At 45.3% G+C, this 20,363-nt stretch overlaps 1 pseudogene; it reads left to right on the top strand.

Annotated features, from left to right (window-relative positions):
- Nucleotides 1-10,295, top strand: part of LOC111972899 (inactive phospholipase C-like protein 1) — a 117,306-nt pseudogene extending 107,011 nt beyond the window's left edge.
- The last annotated feature ends 10,068 nt before the right edge of the window (nucleotides 10,296-20,363 follow it).

The raw sequence follows: 20,363 nt of genomic DNA, 5'->3' as shown, positions 1-20,363 counted from the left end.
GTAATCATGAAATTCCACTTCAAACATTAATCAAATCATAGCCATATTACTTGACACCTATGATTACCAGTATTAAATATGTATTACAAATTTGACCATTGTACCTTAGAAGCTGCAACCAAGTTTCTATAGTCATAAGACTTATAACATGAATATGTGCAGGGACCCTTCTTGCATTTTGTGGGCCCAAGCGAGATTTGGTTGCCCCCCCCCCACGGGCAAAACATTTTAGTGGTCCCCCTCTTGGCAGAGGAGAGAAAAATGGGCAGCTTTAAAACTAATTTCATGCTATTCTACTCATTTTGCCATGGGATGGAGAGGCAATTTAGCAGTTTTAATGCTAATTTCCTGCAATTCTACACATTTTGCCATGTTAATACAATATCTGAGTGAGAGTGACTGACAAAATCAATGGGGGCCACCTGGAGGTCACGACCCCTGGGCACGGGCCTTGAGTGCCTGGTCAGTAATTCGGCCATGATTACTATAAGGTTTAGATAGCTGGCTAGACTACTGTAACTTAACAGTCAACAGTAAGTTGAGACCCTGACTGACTTCCTAAAAAATATATATCTTTAGGGGGCCCATAGTGGTCCTGACGGGCCAAACGTCGCCCAAGGGCCCCAGTTTTGTCAGCCCTGCTCTAGAGCCTACCCCGCTTCCCCATTTAAAGTAAGAGGATACATATGCAAATAAAATATGACTGGTTCATTGGTCAGAATAATCCGATTGTGATGTCATGATCTGGGCCATAAACCATCCCACCTGAACAGGCTGAATTTCCAGCCATTTTTTTCAAACAGCTCTTACACAAAAAGCTAAATATTGAAAATTAACAAATACATTTGAATACATTTTCCTGCCTGAACAGATAGTGGCGATGTGCTGTTGTGTTATATTTAGCCAGTGTTGAAATATGGTCTGTTATGCAGGAGTTTTGGAGGAGTGGGATTTGGGCTATAATAGATTGCATGACTGCGCTGAAATAAGATACTACCTGTGAGTTCTCTGTGGGGTGACGTGAACTTTTTGAAAGAGACAGAGAAAAAGAGGGAGTGAGAGTAATGAAAGAGAGGGGAGAGAGGTGGATAGAGAGAAAGAAGGAAGGAGAGAGGGAGTAGGTTGAGGAGGATTACACGGTAGTCTATAAATAACAGAGGAGAGAGAGAAGGCATAGACCTGGTTACAGCACGGACCAGCGTTATCTCCACATTTACACACTCTCTCTCTGTCTCTCTGTCTGTCTCTCTCTCTGTCTCTCTCTCTCTCTCTCCTACCATGTGTCCAGCTGTATTCTCATCTGCCACAGTCTGTTATTATTCATAATTTGTCTCCCCGCCCGCCCACCCACCACACACCACACACCACACACACACACCACACACACACACACCACACACACACACACACACACACACACACACCACACACACACACACACACACACACACACACACACACACACACACACACACACACACACACACAAAGCCCCCCGCCCCCCTCACATTCCACCCACTCTGTCCTCAGGAGGGCTATGCTATGGTAATCACCAATGTGACTGCTGGTCCAGTTGCAGTGCTGCCAGGTGGAAAATGGCCTCAGTGTTTTGGCAGTGTGTCTGATCTCAGTGGAGACCTCTGACAGATCCCAGTACACTCCCTCCCTCCCAAACACATTAGCTAGTACAGTAGTCTAGATGTCTAGCATGGATGCTTTAATGTCTATTCTCCTGACCCTAGCACAGGTTTTAGGGGTTCAGTTCAAGTAATACGGGGTTCACCCAAGTGCCTTGTTACTTGATTTAGATTGACCTGAACCTGACCAGAGATTTCCGTGGCGTACTCACAGACAATAGGAGAAGGACATGTTCTGTGTGTTTTAATCTGTGCCTGACTTTATCTAGGTGTGAGTTTAAGCCTCATCTGATGTTGGGATTTCATCAGGGTCAGATGTTTTTCAGGTCCCGTGGACCTGACCATAATATACCTATAATACACTGCATCTCTCTCTCTCTCTTTCGCTCTGTGTCCTGTTCCATCCAGAGTGCAAGTGTGAGTTTCAAAGAGCAGTGTGGACTCCCCCCGGTGGCCAAGCTGAAGCAGTGCATCCAGAGCCTGGCCACACGGTTGCAGACCCCAGAAGGGCCCCCGGGGGCCAGCATGACCCTGAGGGATGGCTACCCCCACCTGGAGGCCCTGGGCAGCATCACAGAGGTCACGCGCAAACTACTGAATCACTATGATACGGTAGGAGGGAGAGAGGGAGAGAGGGGATTTATACATTGCTACAACACTGTATATATATAATATGACATTTGTAATGTCTTTATTGCTTTGAAACTTCTGTATGTGTAATGTTTACTGTTAATTTTTATTGTTTATTTCACTTTTGTATATTATCTACCTCACTTGCTTTGGCAATGTTAACATATGTTTCCCATGCCAATAAAGCCCCTTGAATTGAATTGAATTGAATTGAGAGGGGGGAGAGGGAGAGAGAGATATGTATCAATATTATAATATTATTGGAGTACATATATGTAGAGAGGGAGCGTAATTAAGACACTTGAAGCTATAGGCATGTGTTCATTCACACACCTTTGTCTTCGGCATACATGCTTACACAGAAGTAGGGAGAGAGAGGCACACATGCACAAATACCGTTTTCCTCTCCAGCTGTGTTTCTTCCCACTCCGTCTCTGCCAGTATTAAATCAGGATGCCTCTTACCCACCTGCACTCTATCTCTCATTACTCCCCCTCACACATCACAACCAACCAGAGAAACAGAGAGAGGGAGGGAGAAAAAGGGAGAGGGACAAAGAGGAAGAGCTATTTCTGTGGCAGCATATTTGTGCAGTGTGCTCTGTGTATGTTAGATGTTTGTCAGCCTCGCTCTCTGTATGTATGTGTATCTAGGGCCAAGCTAGCCCAGCAGGTCAGTGTGACACACAGACAGTTGGCCTGAGACACAGACTGTAGCCCCTCCAATGTCTACATCACACCCTCAAACCTCCATCACACGTGGCCTTAGTCATCACGCTCTCTTCTTCCCTTCCATCTCTCCCTTTCCCCCATCCCTCCATTCCTCCGTCTCACAGACATCTCATCTAACCCTGAGGTAGTGTACAGCACGGTCAGAGTTAGAGTCAGGAAGGAAGGAAGGACATTAGTCTGTAAATAACACAGTGTGCTGCTCTTTCATAAAAACATTTTCAGAGTTTTTCCCCCATACATTTTTCATTCATTTGCATTATAGAACTTGTGTGTCTCTACACCGGTGGAGGCTGCTGAGGGGAGGTCGGCTCATAATAATGGCTGGAATGGAGCGAACGGAAGGGCATCAAATGATGTGTTGATGTATTTGATACCATTCCACTTATTCCGCTCCAGCCATTACCACAAGCCCGTACTCCCCAATTAAGGCGCCACCAACCTCCAGTACTGTACAGAATATACCTGCCACCATTAAAGGCCAGTATCTACGTGTGTATGTTTTTGTGTGTATGACAATGTTTCTATCCATCTGTCTATTGGTTGGTCTGTTGATATGTATCTGTCTGTCTGTCCAGAGGCTCATCCAGTGTCTGTCTTTGTCTCTCTTCCAGATGATCTCGGCCAAGAAGCAGCTGATCGAGAATGCAGACGCTGTGCAGGAGAGGATGGCCCAGGTGCAGAGAGAAGGTGAGAGGAGAGGATGGATGGACAGAGGGAGGGAGGGAAAGGAGGAATATAAAATATTTGTCGTGGAGGAAAGGGGTAAATAATGGCTGGAATGAATATCAAACTAATAACTAACTTTTTAGAGATCAAGTGGTCTACCGAAGGGTGATTGCAGAGCTCTGTCTTGTGATGTTATTTATACTGTACACCACAGTCCTCAAGAGAGAGAGATGAACTGGAAGTGCTATATAGGAGAAATGGAGAGAGGAAAATCAATGGTTTTCATTTACCATACCAATACACATAAACCTAGTCCAGACTTCAGTAAACACAGTGAGCCTATAATTTGCCTTATGAGGAGAGAAATCGCCGGACATACTGGGGCTGGAGAAAAAAAACGAAATACAATGAGATTTAATTGCAATTCGTTTTATGATTGCAGTGTTTTTCCAACATGGTAACGATGACATTGGTCAGCTTACTGCCACATGGCTCTGCTTACTGCTACCTGTTGCCTGCCTTGGCCACAGCTCTAACTATCAGTTGAACTGTATCTCTATCTCCTGTCCTGTCTTCTCAGGAATGGAGTTCCATGAGGAGCTGCCCAGGCTGGGAGAGAAGGAGGGGCTGAAGGGACACAAGCAGAGCAAAGCCCTGGAGAGTTTCACCTGGAATATTACTGTACTGAAGGTACACACACACACACACACACACACACACACACACACACACACACACACACACACAATTGGCACACACACACACAACACACACACACACACACAGCAACACACACACACACACACACCACACCCGTGACAACTACAATAAACTTGATACAAATAAACATTATTGTTACCAAGGGGGAAATTGTCTTGGAGACAAAATAAAATTTGTCTTGGAACAATTTTGGCTCTCTCTCTCTCTCTCTCATCTCTCTCTCTCTCTCTCTCTCTCTCTCTCTCTCTCTCTCTCTCCTCTCTCTTCTCTCTCTCTCTTCTCTCTCTCTCTCCTCTTCTCGTCTCTCTCTCTCTACAGGGTCAGTGTGATCTCCTGCGGCAGTGCCAAGGTAGACTCTCTGGATGCTCTGAGACAGTTGGCCCTGGCCTGTGAAGCCTGTGGCCTCACCTCCACCACCTCCTCCTGCACCTCTTTTGGTCCCTCTGATCTCTTCTACACCTCCCACAGCAGGAGGGGCAACTCCCAGGAGAGGAGAGGAAGCACCCAGGAGAGGAGGGTGAATACCCATGGCAATGGACGAATATGACACCCCCCAACCTACCAGAGAGAGGGAAGGGGGATAGAGGGATCGAGTGGATGAGATGGTGACAACCCCTCAAATCCCAAACTGCCAGAGAAAGGGAGGGTGGGGAGAGAGAGAGAGATGGAGAAAGAGAGCAGAGTTGGAATGGTCTAGAGTAGAGCCCAGAGCCTATACCTTTATCCAGAGTAGTAAGACTAGTGAAGAATCGTTGCAGTAATTTGACGGCTTACTTTGTGTTCATCAGTGGAAATCGATTTGTGCTTATTTAAGTCGGACACTTGAATATAACGCTCCTACAATTTACTTCAATGTTTTTTCTCCCTAAAAAGGGAGTTGTGATTGTGAAAACACGTTGTTCTTAGGTAAGAACCCTTTGCTGTGGAGAGGACAAGTGAAGAGTCTCTGTCCTTCTGAACCCACCTAATTGATTCCTCGGGAGGATGTGATGTCACGCTGTTGATGCCTTGTCTCACCATGGATAAAACAGGGGGTTGAGTCACAAGTGACCCTCCCAGTGTCCCACCGACACAGCTACTGTTACACCCAGCCCCTCTCTCCTTCCTTCCCCCTCTTTATCTCCTTCACCCAGAACCCTCGGTACGTGGAGTGTTTTGAATGTCTAGCCTGTCTTGCGTACCCCTCACCCCCCCCCTGAGAGACCTTACCAGGTATCCTTTCCTGAGAAGATGGGAGGAGGAAGATGTGTTGGTAGTTTTACATGACATGGCTTAACCCTGCTTCAGGCTACTATGTACTACCTGAGACCATCCACAGGTGTCAGATGGCTAGGGGCTAGGGGCTAACAGTGACACAGTATCACAACATCACAGTAAGGTCTGGAAGACAGCCTGAAGACAACCTGAAATAGTGTGATTGAAGAAAACCTGTTGAGTGTGATTGATTGATTATTTGATTGTGTTTAATAGGCTTAATTGATTAGTTGGGCGGCAGGTAGCCTAGTGGTTAGAGCGTTGGGGCAGTAACCAAAAGGTTGCTTGTTCGAATTGAATCCCTGAGCTGACAAGATGGAAAAAATCTGCCATTCTGCCCTTGAGCAAGGCAGTTAACCCCCACAACAACTGTTCCCCGGGCGCCGTGGATGTCGATTAAGGCAACCCCCCGCACTTCTCTGATTCAGAGGGGTTGGGTTAAATGCGGAAGACAAATTTTGGTTGAATGCATTCAGTTGTGAAACTGACTAGGTATCCCCTTTCCCCTTTGATTGATAGATGTGTATTACCCTACACAAGGATGTGATTGGCATGGCTGTGTTGCTATGAGGGAGGGGGCCCTCTCTCTGTGTATTGACTGAAAGTATGTGCTGGGTTTGTCCCAGCTTAAAAACTCACTCAGCAACAGTAAAGGACTCTGACAAAGAACTACAAAAATGGCGCTACTAGATGCTACTACATCCTTGGTGTGCTTATGCTGCTTGTGATGGTCGACTGTGGGACATGGATGCCATTGTTTTTCCAATGTTAGATTTGTGCTATTAAGGTAGGTAAATACTTAATGTAATTTATATTTTACTGTGTCATAGCACCCTTTCTCTACCAGTGGTGGCTGGTATCACTTTAAATCAGAGGACGGGCCCCACCAGCCTCCACTGCTCTCTACCTTTCCTACCACCTGTGATCCAAACACAGCAAGAGGCAGAGGGCCCCAACACAACAATACTACACCCAGCGCTGAGAGAGCACTATAGGGGCCTGGCATTAAAGAGACACAGACAGTAGAGATAATAGAGGATCTTACAATAAGGGACATTTTCATCACAAGGCAAGAATGGATTGAATGGAAAGTGTTCCCTCAGGGCCTCCAGCAGAGCACAGGGTCTTCTGGGGCTCTGAGGTAAACGTACCTACCGTCTGTCATTCTACAGTCTGTATAGCCATTTCAACACACACAGCAGTAAAGTTGGAGGAACATTTAAATTCGGCATAGAAAGGGTAATACCTAACATAGGTTCTTTGATGCATGCAGTGGACAACACATTTTGACCTGCCTCTCTCCTTCTCTTGGATGGATGGATTCATTATCATCTGTTGCCTCCTTCACCAGCCCACCTCCATACATCTATCTTAAAGGCGTTGCATGGTCAATCCGACGTCTGCATTGACCATGCAGCGTTTACAGTGATATGGCCTCTGCAGAAGTCAGAGCCAATTTATGCTTGATCCGAAAATGTGGTTGGAGGCTTCGTATGGAGGGTGTGACGCAATCACATAGCCCCCAGAGGCACGCAGAAGCCAAATCAAGCTCCGTACCGCATCGCCGTGCACCTCTCAAATGTTGTAACAACGAGGAGGGCTCCGTATAGCTCCTCATTGACATGATTGGTTGATGGTAGGTGAGAACGGGAGGTCCTGCATAAACACAAACTCACTTCCTTGACAACTTCCTCCACAACAGCTCTGTGCTGCTTGGCGAAGAGCAACAAGTATGAATGACCTGACTTCTGCAGAGGCCATATCAAGGTAAATGCTGCACGGCCAATCAGACATCGGAATGACCATGCGCGCCTTTCAGGTCATTCATACTTGTTGCACTTCGCCGAGCAGCACAGAGCTGTTGTGGAGGAAGTTGTCAAGGAAGTGAGTTTGTGTTTATGCAGGACCTCCCGTTCTCACCTACCATCAACCAATCATGTCAATGAGGAGCTATACGGAGCCCTCCTCGTTGTTACAACATTTGACAGGCGCACAGCCATGAGGAACGGAGCTCAGTTTGGCCTCTATGTGCTTCCGGAGGCTCCGTAATTGCGTCACACCCTCCGTACGGCGCATCGGACCACATTTTGGGAGAAAGAATAAATTGGCTCTTATGGTCAATTGGTAGAGCATGGCACTCGTGACGCCAGGATTGTGATTCGATTCCTGTTGGGTCCACCCATATGAAAAATGTATGCACACATAACTGTAAATCGGTCTGGATAGAAGTGTCTGCTAAATGGCATATATAATATGTTTATTTTACACCTTCATCTATCTTTTCTTATATCAACCACCTCCATCTGTTGGGTCGTTCCATGAAAAGAGTGCCTTTTGCATCCCTTTGATATTTTAAGTAGAAATTGTGCACAAATATTTCATTTTAAAAGCCTGTTATATTAAATTAAGTGCACTTTAATATAGACTACATGGACAATTTAAAATTTAAAATGAATTAAAGACTTGCTAAACTGCCAAAATTCACAATTTTGACATGTCCCTCTGTGCATCCTCTGTGCATCCTCTGTGCATCCTCTGTGCATCCTCTGTGCATCCTCTGTGCATCCTCTGTGCATCCTCTGTGCATCCTCTGCTGAACTTCTAGGCCAATTTGACACCTACTTAACCCCCAAATGTCTTACGTTTTCACCATCATGTGTAAAGCTATTTTGGTGCTTTGGCAAAGTTATTTCTGAACGATTCGTATTTTATTTATTATTTAACCGTTATTTAACGAGGCAAGTCAGTTAAGAACAAATTCTTATTTGTTCCTTTAAAAAAATTTGTTCTATGAAACAATGAACTGCTAATAGTGAAATCATTTAGTGTAAAGCAGTGACGCTGGTCCTGCTCTTATTGGCGTTTTGTGGTGTTTTGGGGTGGAAAACAGGGTCAAGCAATCGGGTAACACGTCAACCCTGTTACCCATCGATAAACACGGCTAGAAATGTTTTAACAATAAATACAAAAATGGTGAAGCTTGCATTCAATTGCTCCTCCCTGTTTGCAGACAACAAGCTTCCATTCCCCCTGTCACAAGTGATTTATGGCATGATTAAGATGAAATCGTCAACCCAGGTTACTTTTATTTAGCACTTATAGGCACTTACTAAAGATGGAAAACATGTTTTTTATGAAGTTGAACATGTGCTCTTATGACAGAATGCTGAATGATGTGAAATCAAAATCCAAGTACACTGCTCAAAAGGCACCGAATTGGTGAAGACCCTGTTATGTTAGGTTTTCATTGCCAAAGGCAGGATGCAGTGTTCCTCTCTTCTGTTCCTCTGTGTGAGCCAGGGCTCCCTGGATGTGTGTTACGAAGTGGTCCTTCACTCAGTCATATAGCCACAGCAGGATTGACATAGTACCTTCTCTGCTATTGTGTGTGTGTGTGTGTGTGTGTGTGTGTGTGTGTGTGTGTGTGTGTGTGTGTGTGTGTGTGTGTGTGTGTGTGTGTGTGTGTGTGTGGTGTGTGTGTGTGTGTGTGTGTGGGTGTGTGTGTGTGTGTGTGTGTGTGTGTGTGTGTGTGTTTGTGATAGACCGAAAGTTACTGCATTATTAAATACCAGCTTTAGTGTGAAGCCTCAGTATTAGCTTTCTGTTCCAGTTTGGTCAGTGGAGGAGAGGGTTAGAGATATCTGAGGAAGTCAGGGTGAGTTAGATGATACTGTAAGTACAGTACATGTCCAGGAGTTTTCCCTTGTCACCTCATCAAAGTACATGTCCAGGAGTTTTCCCTGGGAAAACCATTCTCATAGCACATGTAGGGCGCAACTTTCACTAAGGATTGGGGGGAAATGTTCCCCGCACTTTCTGAAATTGCCTTTTTGTCCCCCCCCCAGTTTTATAATTGGAATGTGATACAAAACTTGGCAACTCGGTAATTTAGGACCATGCAGACGCCTCCGAGCGGTCGGGTAGGCTGTTTGGAGTGTTTATCCGACTGGATAAATAAAATTAAATAAAGTTATGTCCCCCCCACTTCTAAAACCAAAGTTGCGCCCCTGACTAAAATGGCTGTCTAGCTCACTATACTCAACTGGTGTGTTGACATTTTTTTGCAGTATTGAAAAATAAAAACATTAAATAAATCCTCTAATCCAACGGCACTCTGGTCCAACACCACAGTGCTTTAATTTACTATACTGTAGTAACTCTCTTTAACCCGCGTCTGTCTTAAACCTTAAACCTACCTGCCCTCCACGCTCTATGTGGTGTTTGACTTACAGTCCTTACAGTGATGTGTTTAGGTTATGTCTGCTTCCCAAATGGCACCCTATTCCCTACATAGTGTATTACTTTAGTAGTGCATTACTTTAGTACTGCACTATATAGGGAATAGGGTGCCATTTGGTATACACCCTATATCTATCTGTGTATGCTATCTTCTCTGACCGACCTCTCTGACCGACCCTTCAAACAAATCTTTGTTTTGTCCCGTCGGCGTACGCTCATGTCACTGTATGTTGTTTTTGTAAAAACAAATATACAAAAAGAAGAGTATTTATTAAAGGTGGTAACGAGTGTGTTTTGAAACCAATACATATTATATTAAATGGACGTTGCTTTTATTTTGAAAAGCTAGTTTGTTTTCTATCTGATTAACAGTTGTACCCTTAAATGACTAAATAAAACTATTTTATTGACCATTTAATCCCCTCGTCTTCATTCTTCTCTGCCATCAATCATTATCCAATCGTCACACTGGATCTCTCTCTGAATATGAGCTATAGTGTTTATGAGCCTACAGCTGCATTTAGAAGGTATTGGATCTGAGCCTTGATTTTGATGGTCAGTACAAAATGGCGGCGAAGGAGATGGCCGCCGTTTTTCGATGCCGTAACCAATTGTGCTATTGTGTATGTTTTTCGTGTTATTTGTAACTTATTTTGTACTTAATGTGTCTGCCACTGTGTCTTATGACCAAAAAGAGCTTCTTGATATCAGGGCAGCGATTACTCACCCCGTACTGGTACTGGAGGAATCCTTCTTCTTCAACGAGTCGGACGGGAAGGATTTACTCCAGACACACGACAAGGCCCTCATCCCCATCATTCGCAGGAGGAAAAGACGGAGGTATCGTGGACGACGGTCCGGGTGCCTTGTCAGGATCCATCGCCGAGAGGGTAATCTACCTTTACCATCAGTCCTATATCTATATTTTTCGTAGCTGTCTATATACCACCGCAGACCGAGGCTGGCACTAAGACCGCTCTCAGTGAGCTGTATACGGCCATGAGCAAACAGGAAAACGCTCATCCAGAGGCGGCGGTGGCCGGGGACTTTAATGCAGGGAAACTCAAATCAGTTTTGCCTAATTTCTATCAGCATGTTAAATGTGCAACCAGAGGGGATAAAAATCTAGACCACCTTTACTCCACACACAGAGACGCATACAAAGCTCTCTCTCGCCCTCCATTTGGCAAATCTGACCATAATTCTATCCTCCTGATTCCTGCTTACAAGCAAAAACTAAAGCAGGAAGCACCAGTGACTCGGTCAATAAGAACGTAGTCAGATGACACAGATGCTAAGCTACAGGACTGTTTTGCTAGCACAGACTGGAATATGTTCTGGGATTCTTCCGATGGCATTGAGGAGTACACCACATTAGTCACTGGATAATTACTTCCGGCGCCGATAGAGATGGCAGCCTCGCTTCGCGTTCCTTGGAAAATATGCAGTATTTTGTTTTTTCTTAACGTGTTATTTCTTACATCGGTACCTCCGGGGTAATCTTAGGTTTCATACATACAGTCGGGAGGGAACTACTGAATTACGATTAACGCACCTGCACCATCGTTCCTACCAGAATTATGATTTTCCCGAAATCGGATCAGTGTTTTGCCTTTCCACCAAATACAATGGATCTGATCCAGCCGGCGACCCTGGGCGACGCCGAAAAAAGGGGAAAACGTGGCGGTCTCGTGGTCAGGCTCGGAGACGGGCACATCGCGCTCCACCCTAGCATACTACCTGCCAATGTCCAGTCTCTTTGCAATAAGTTGATGAATCCAGCCCAACGGGGTAGCATTCCCAGAGAGACATCAGGCATTGCAACGTGTTGCTTCACGGAAACATGGGCTAACTCAAGGGACGCTATACGGAGTCGGTGCAGCCAGCGTTTCTCCATGCATCGCGCGACAGAAACAAACATCTTCGGTAAGAAGAGGGGCGGGGTATGCTTGATAACGAGAAGTGTGGCCATCAAATACCAGAACTATCGTTCTGCTAACACAATGCTACATATAGATCCGTTGGGATAATCTGGTCACCCTGATCTAGAACTCCATCCATCAAATGTCGAGCGCATTTCATTACCAGGGAATTCCGTCAATTCATAATCCAGACGTATACATCCCCCACGCAGACAATTCGATGGCCCTGAACGAACTTGATCTGGACTCTTTGTAAACCTGAAACCACACACCCTGAGGCTCATTCATCGTAGCTGGGGATTTTAACAAGGCTATCTAACAAACAAAACTCCCTAATTCTAATCAAGCATTATCGATGTGCACCAGGGCTGGAAAAAAACACTGGACCATTGCTACACTAATTCCGCGACGCTTAACAAGGCCTCCCCGCCCCCCCTTTGGAAAAGCTGCCACGACTTCCATTTGTTGAGATTCCTGCTACAAACAGAAACTAAACAACAAGCCTCCGCCGCTTCAGGTCTGTTCAACGCTGTGACCAATCTGAACACGCTTCAAGTACTGCTTCGATCACCGGATTGGAATATGTTCCGCATCGCGGTCCAACAACAATATTTGACGAATATGCTGATTCGTGTGAGCCGAAGTTGATCATTTAAGGGAAGTGCGGAAGAATATATTGATCGATGTCGGTACCCACAGCAACTGGATTAAAAACATATTCCCAAACCAGAAACCGTTTGGAATTGACCAGCATAGGCTAGCCTTTCGAGTAATCGCGTAACTGAAATCTGGGGCGAACCCACTGCTTTTAACCCAGGGCAAGCTGACCGGAAAGGCGAATGATATGCCGAATACCAGAATCAGTGTAGTAAGCTGTAGCCGTGATTCTCTCTCCGCATAGGGAGACAATCAAACAGGCTAGTCTCAGTTTACAGAGCACAATCAGTCGAAATTTCAACAGGCTTCAGACGATACAAGAGAGCTCATGTGGCCAGAGTCGTATCAGTGTCAACTCGAACAAGCGGATTACAAACAAGAAAGACCAGTCACCGTCAGGGAGGACCGATGTTCTTGCTCCCAGACAGGCATCCTAAAACTAGACTTTTCTTGCCCGCCTTTTGAGGACAATAGAACTCTCAGCCGTTGCCACTGACACGGCGCCCCCTACCAAAACCATGTCGGCTCTCCTTTTCACTGCACGCATGATAGGGTGGTAAATACATTTAAACGTGTTAACCCTTTCAGCATAAGGCTGTCAGGCCAGTAACTGAGCATTCTCCAAGCCGGTCCCTCCAAGTAAAGACTAGTATGTGCGACTGCTGATCGCTGGTGGTGTTTACGGACATTATTCAATCACATCCTATTTCATGGATATCCCAGTGTGATTCTTGCATTGTTCTCACAACTAATAGACTTTACAAGGAGGGGCCCACATTGTTCTGATTCTCCATAGAATACTCTAAATAGGGTTTAACGAGTGTTCTTAATAACAGAACTCATATATTCGCCGCCCGCGTTGTCGCACTCAGCTTTCCTGTCATACTATTTCGATAAGTGCTTTGAGTAGGCATAAGTTCGAAGGATCCAATTAGTCCATCTGCCTGCCCTGTATGATACATCCGCTGACGACCGTTCTGGATCACCACATGCCATATGTGTTAAAATGGCTTACCGACCCAATAGGTTCCACAGACGGACGCAAATCGCAACCACCCTGCAGCACGTGCTCCCAAGTACCCCAATCTGGGACATCGAGGAGAAGACGCACAGATGAACGCCCATTGTGTGTCGACATCGACGATGCAGTTCGATTCCTCCAGAATTCTCTTACGTCTCTGCTCAACATATTTTACTACCGTGTTACCTCTTCAGTTGATACGTCGTGTTCTCTCTGATATAGAGCATCGAGCGGCTGGTAGGGTCTCGGAAAGCTAAACAACTCTCGATTCCACATGTGCATTCACTGCGTCCTGGACTTCCATGATCGGTACCGCGACCCCCAGAAGTGGTGAGGGGGTAGGTACGAACATCTCCAGCCCCGCTGTACACAATTCCTCAACACTGGGAGCCCACAATAACAGGGTGCGGTGTGTCTGTGCCCTCCTCTTCCTGCTCCTTCTCCACATGTTTACCCAATAGAGACTGCTGTGTTGGCTTATGTGCAAACGCCCTCCCATAACTGGAGGTGCACTCCTAAAGTATTGCAGCCGCAGGATCGAAGCAACCTACTATAGGTAGAGTCGAGCTTTGTAAACCACACAACTATACGTAACGCAGCACGCGTTGTGTTCTGCCCTAAAGCCTCAGGCCGATAGAGATCGCTGTATGAGGGGCCCAGTCGGCCTATAGCTGTATTAGCGAGTTAGTTCTATAGATATAAAATAACCTTCAAGTACTCAACTATAAGTTCGATACCAAAAACAAGCATTGATGATTGTGGGACTTTCAGGAAAACAGCAGAGGGAGCACCCCCTATCCACATCGACGGCGTTCAAATGTTTGTCGTAGCTGGAAGAAGGTGTAAAGTTTGTATAAAGTTCCATCAGAGTGCGAATATGCATTCGAATCTTCACGGCGATGCGAAACTGATTGCGAGTTGTCCACACTCACACGCTCTACTAGCCGACCAGCGTTGGTAAGCGTATAGGCGGCTGATTGTGTATGTTAGAACAAGTCGTCCTCTTCAATTCTCTACTCGGACGGTCTTGTAATATAATATGCTCAGGCTTTGATCAGCCAAAGTTCCACTCACAAAACTTACAGATGAGATCTCAAACTAATCTGAGGATTGTTTGAGCATCCCTGCAAGGCATATAATGCCTTAATACAATCCGTTCTGCCTTGGCTACGGATTCAATAGCTTGCTCAGCACCAACACAAAACACGTACATAGGCTCTCCAGTAGTTGTAAGATTGAGTTACTAGCAGCAACGTGACTCATAATCTTACCGAGGTGAAGACCAAACCAACGTACCTCCTGTGTCCTCGTTGGCGAGCACGGAACACACCCCACCCGAGATGTTCACAGAAGGATAGGCGATAAAGTACTCATCAGCAGAGGGTTTAACAACCACCTCTACCGCACACTTTTCCTGTTAAACTTCACCCTCTAGTGCTAATTCATCTCAGACTGCAAAAAGCGCAGTGAGGAAAAAGTAGCGAATTGCGCATCGTAGGGTACAGGCGTGCATCAATATATCAGGGTGCCGACCGTGAGACTGTGTATTAATACACATCACGTGTCTATCTCAAGGCCATCAGACTGTTAAACAGCCACCACTACATATATTTAGCGCGTGCGCTTGAGGTCATAAGCACAACACACTACTGAGCTCAACTCCAGGCTACTATTCCTTCCTTAAATTATGGTAATTATGGAACCACTCCATGTAGGACAAAAGATTATATCACTAGCCACGATTTACTAAGCTCTCAATTATAGGTAATACCATCATTAACTATACTTGATATTGCTCAGTTAGAGCAACAATCACATACCGGTGTTAACAGACCTATTACTCGCGATATATTTCATACTGAATATATATAACTTGATTACTTCGTAATCACATGTCCTCACTGATCAAATCTTTGACCAATCTTGCCTACCTAGTCATTTATAACAAGTGTGATCTCAGCCCTTTAGCCTCTGTGGTAAGTCCAAGCTTATAGAGACCTTCAACTTTTAATGACTCTCAATAGCTTCACCCTAGCTTTCAGTTTACTCCTTCTCTCACCGATTATATAATTGGTGTTTTAAATTATATCCCGCTCATCTATCTCATCGTGTGTCTACATTGTCCATTCTAGGCACTATTCTCGTTCGTCTCTCTCAGTCTATGGATCCTGTACATTCTCCACTCTCAATACTTCAGCGTCGCAGCAACAAAACAATAATGCGACTATAATGTACTTTCTAACTCAACATTGTCGTGTGCTGGTGATCCTCCTTCCAACATCATGTGATGGTGTGTTGAATGGTAACGCGACACCTTGGGTAGATAGCGTGGAGAAATTGTTAGGTTAGATTACTGTTGGTTATTACTGCATTGTCGGAACTAGAAGCACAAGCATTTCGCTACACTCGCATTAACATCTGCTAACCATGTGTATGTGACTAATAAAATTTGATTTGATTTGATTTTGATTTGGATAAGTGCATCGGTGATGTCATCCCCACAGTGACCATATGTACACACCCCAACCAGAAGCCATGGATTACAAGCAACATCCGCACTGAGCTAAAGGTTAGGGCTGCCGCTTTCAAGGAGCAGGACTCTAACCCGGACACTAACAAGAAATCCCGCTATGCTCTCCGACAAACCATCAAACAGGCAAAGTGTCAATACAGGACTAAGGTTGAATCGTACTACACCGGCTCTGATGCTCGTTGGATGTGGCAGGGCTTGCAAACCATTACAGACTACAAAGGGAAGCACAGCCGCAAGCTGCCCAGTGACACAAACCTACTAGACGAGCTAAATTACTTCTATGCTCGCTTTGAGGCAAGTAACACTGAAACATGCATGAAAGCACCAGCTGTTCCGGACGACTGTGTGATCACGCTCTCCGTAGCCGATGTGAGTAAGACCTTTAAACAGGTCAACATTCACAAGGCCAGACGGATTACCAGGACGTGTACTCTGAGCATGCGCTGACCAACTGGCAAGTGTCTTCACTGACATTTTCAACTTGTCCCTGACTGATTCTGTAATACCAACATGTTTCAACCAGACCACCATAGTCCCTGTACCCAAGAACACTAAGGTAACCTGCCTAAATGACTACTGACCCGTAGCACTCACATCTGTAGCCATGAAGTGCTTTGAAAAGGCTGGTCATCGCTCACATCAACACCATTATCCCAGAAACCCTAGACCCACTCCAATTTGCATACCGCCCCAACAGATCAACAGATGATGCAATCTCTATTGCACTCAACACTGCCCTTTCCCACCTGGACAAAAGGAACACATATGTGAGAATGCTATTCATTGAATACAGCTCAGCATTCAACACCATAGTGCCCTCAAAGCTCATCACTAAGCTAAGGACCCTGGGACTAAACACCTCCCTCTGCATCTGGATCCTGTACTTCCTGACGGGGTGGTAAGGGTAGGGAATAATACAGCCGCCACGCTGATCCTCAACACTTGGGCCCCTCAGGAGTGCGTACTCCCTGTTCACTCATGACTGCACGGGCCAGGCACGACTCCAACACCATCATTAGGTTTGCTGATGACACATCAGTGGCTTGATCAGGCTTGATCACCGACAACGATGAGACAGCCTATAGGGAGGAGGTCAGAGACCTGGTCTTGTGGTGCCAGGACAACAACCTGTCCCTCAACGTGATCAAGACAAAAGAGATGATTGTGGACTACAGGAAAGGAGGACCGAACACGCCCCCATTCTCATCGACGGGGCTGTAGTGGAACAGGTTGTGAGCGTCAAGTTCCTTGGTGTCCACATCACCAACAAACTAACATGGTCCAAGCACAATAAGACAAAACCTATTTCCCCTCAGGAGACTGAAAAGATTTGGCATGGGTCCTCAGATCCACAGCTGCACCATCGAGAGCATCCTGACTGGTTGCATCACTGCCTGGTATGGAAACTGCTCGGCCTCCGACTGCAAGGCACTACAGAGGGTAGTGTGTACGGCCCAGTACATCACTGAGGCCAAGTTTCCTGCCATCCAGGACCTCTATATCAGTTTGTTTTAGAGAAAGGCCCTAAAAATCATCAAAGACTCCAGCCACCCTAGTCATAGACTGTTCTCTCTGCTACCGCACGGCAAGCAGTACCGGAGCACCAAGTCGAGATCCAAAAGGCTTAACAGCTTCTACCCCCCAAACCATAAGACTCCTGAACAGCTAGTCAAAGGGCTACCCAGACCCCTCTTTTACGATGCTGCTACTCTCTGTTTATAATCTATGCATACTCACTTTAACTCTACCTACATGTACATATTACCTCAATTACCTCAACTAACCGGTGCCCAGCACATTGACTCTGTACCGGTACCCCCTGTATATATCCTTGCTTGTTATTTTACTGCTGCTGTTTATTTATTTGTTACTTTAATTTTCTATGTTTTACTTATCTATTTTTTACTTAACACTTGTTTTTATTTTTTAAAGCATTGTTGGTTAAGGGCTTGTAAGTAAGCATTTCACTGTAAGGTTGTAAGCATTTCAAGCATTTCACTGTAACCTGTTGTATTCAGTGCATGTGACAAATCCAATTTGATTTGATTTGATTCAGTAGTGGTTAGGAATAATAGCGGTGTAGTTTGCCAGGACAGCCAGTAGGAGGAGATGTTTATCTAGAGAACAAGGAAAAATCGCTAAATGGCAACTGCACGGAGCCTGTTCCTCAGTCTGTCTATGCTCATTAATTAATGAACACAAGTCCTCTAGGGGGAGACATTGTCACAGCAGAAAAAATATGCACATCGTGTCACCATCCTATAATGTATAAATTACATTTTATGCTTCAAAGGTAGACTAATATTGTTTAGTCCTACAACAATATCAACACCATAATAAGTTTAGGGCCTGATGTCATGGAATGTCTTAGAATTTAGAATGCGCTCTGATTTCTCTATCTCTCGCATTCTCCCTCCCTCCCTCTCTCTGGCCCTGTATACTGGACCATGTCTCAAGGGTGTGTGTGCAGCAGACGGTAGGTGATGGAACTCTGTGGTAGTGGAGGAGAAAACATGACAGGCCTGTCAGTTCCTAATGCAGGGGAACATCTGGCTGCTGCTGCTCGCCCCATCACTACCCCCCCCCCCCCCACACATACACACACAAACACACTAACAAACAGAAACACTCTCACACACACAGACTCTACCATCACCACAGGGCCCCAGGCAGGGTCATTTAGCCTGGGGGGCCACTAGGGGCCCCAGGCTAAAGGGCCATGGTCAGGCACATGCATGCACCGATAAGGCTCTACCTGTGCAGAGCACATGCCCCTTCCAGTCTCCATTACTCTTTTAGGTGGTTGTATAGTTTTGGTTTGTCGTTGTTGTTCTGAAACCACAGCCCTCAAGTCGTCGTTAAATTCTCTTATATGCTTCAGAACCAAAAAGTTGCTCTTCTTGATTGATGACCAATGACCAGTCATCAACATTGGCGCACAAAGGCAGGCACGCATATCCAGATTAGTGACCAGAAAGAATTTCCTCCAGTTTTTCCTGGAATAAACAGATAGGTCACGTTTATCATCCATATAAAATACAGTTTATCTACTACTGACTCATCTTTACCAGAACTATAATAAGCTACTTGGCAATATTATTGATACTTTTCATAATTCAGATAGGCCTAATTTGGGTGGTACTGGTGATGTGTCTAAAGATAAGCAGCTGTAACATCGCAGTGCCTTCAATATTATGGAATTACAATGTAGCATATTCCGGTTAATTTAGCTAGCAAAAGCACTCTGCAGGTAGGGCGCTCTCCAAAGTGATGGCACGGTGCAGTAGGAACATGCTTTCCTTCAGATACTGCTGCCTAGGCTATATGATTTTGCTTGCTCTGGACTTCAGCGAAGTGACATGATATATCCCTAATTATTTTATTTGACTTTATTAGGATCCCGATTAGCCAACGCCAATGGCGACAGCTAATCTTTCTGGGGCCCAACATATAACAAAAAAGTCATTACAGACAAAAGTCTTTAAAATGTATATACATTTAAAAACATTAACATGTAGTGTGCGTGTATTTTCATCTATCAGTTAAACATACATGTCAGTACATACACACAACAAATAGGTCACATGGGGGAGAGGCATAGTGCCTGAGGTGTTGCTTTATTTGTTTTTTAAACCAGGTTTGCTGTTCACTTGTTCTATATGAGATGGAAGGGAGTTCCATGCAATCATGGCTCTGTATAATACTACCATTTTCCTTGAATTTGTTCTGGAGCTGGGGACAGTGAAAAGACCCCTGGGAGCATGTCTGGTAGGGTGTGTGTGTGTGTGTGTGTGTGTGTGTGTGTGTGTGTGTGTGTGTGTGTGTGTGTGTGTGTGTGTGTGTGTGTGTGTGTGTGTGTGTGTGTGTGTGTGTGTGTGTGTGTGTGTGTGTGTGTGTGTGTGTGTGTGTGTGTGTGTGTGTGTGTGTGTGTGCGTGCGTGCGTGCGTGCGTGCGTGCGTGCGTGCGTGCGTGCGTGCGTGTGTGTGTGTGGTGTGTGTGTCAGTGCTGTGTGTAAGTTGACTATGCAAACAATTTGGGATTTCCAACACAAGTGATGCAATCAGTCTTTCCTCAATTCTTAGCCAACAGAGACTGGCAGGCATATTATTGATATTAGCCATCTGATTACAAAGACGAGGAAAACGTGCCGCTCTGTTCAGACCGGCTGCAGCTTAAACTAGGTCCTTCTTTGCAGCACTTGACCACATGACTGGACAATAATCTAGATAAGACAAGCCTGCAGGACTTGCTTTGTAGTGTTGTGTCAAAAAAGCAGAGCATCTCTTTATCAAGGACAGACCTCTCCCCATCTTTACAACCATTGAATCAATATGTTTTGACCATGACAGTATA

This window comes from Salvelinus sp. IW2-2015, linkage group LG2, assembly GCF_002910315.2.
Source record: "Salvelinus sp. IW2-2015 linkage group LG2, ASM291031v2, whole genome shotgun sequence".
Taxonomy (NCBI): domain Eukaryota; kingdom Metazoa; phylum Chordata; class Actinopteri; order Salmoniformes; family Salmonidae; genus Salvelinus; species Salvelinus sp. IW2-2015.
Note: the sequence above shows the minus strand (reverse complement) of the source record. Positions and strands in the feature narration are given on the sequence as shown.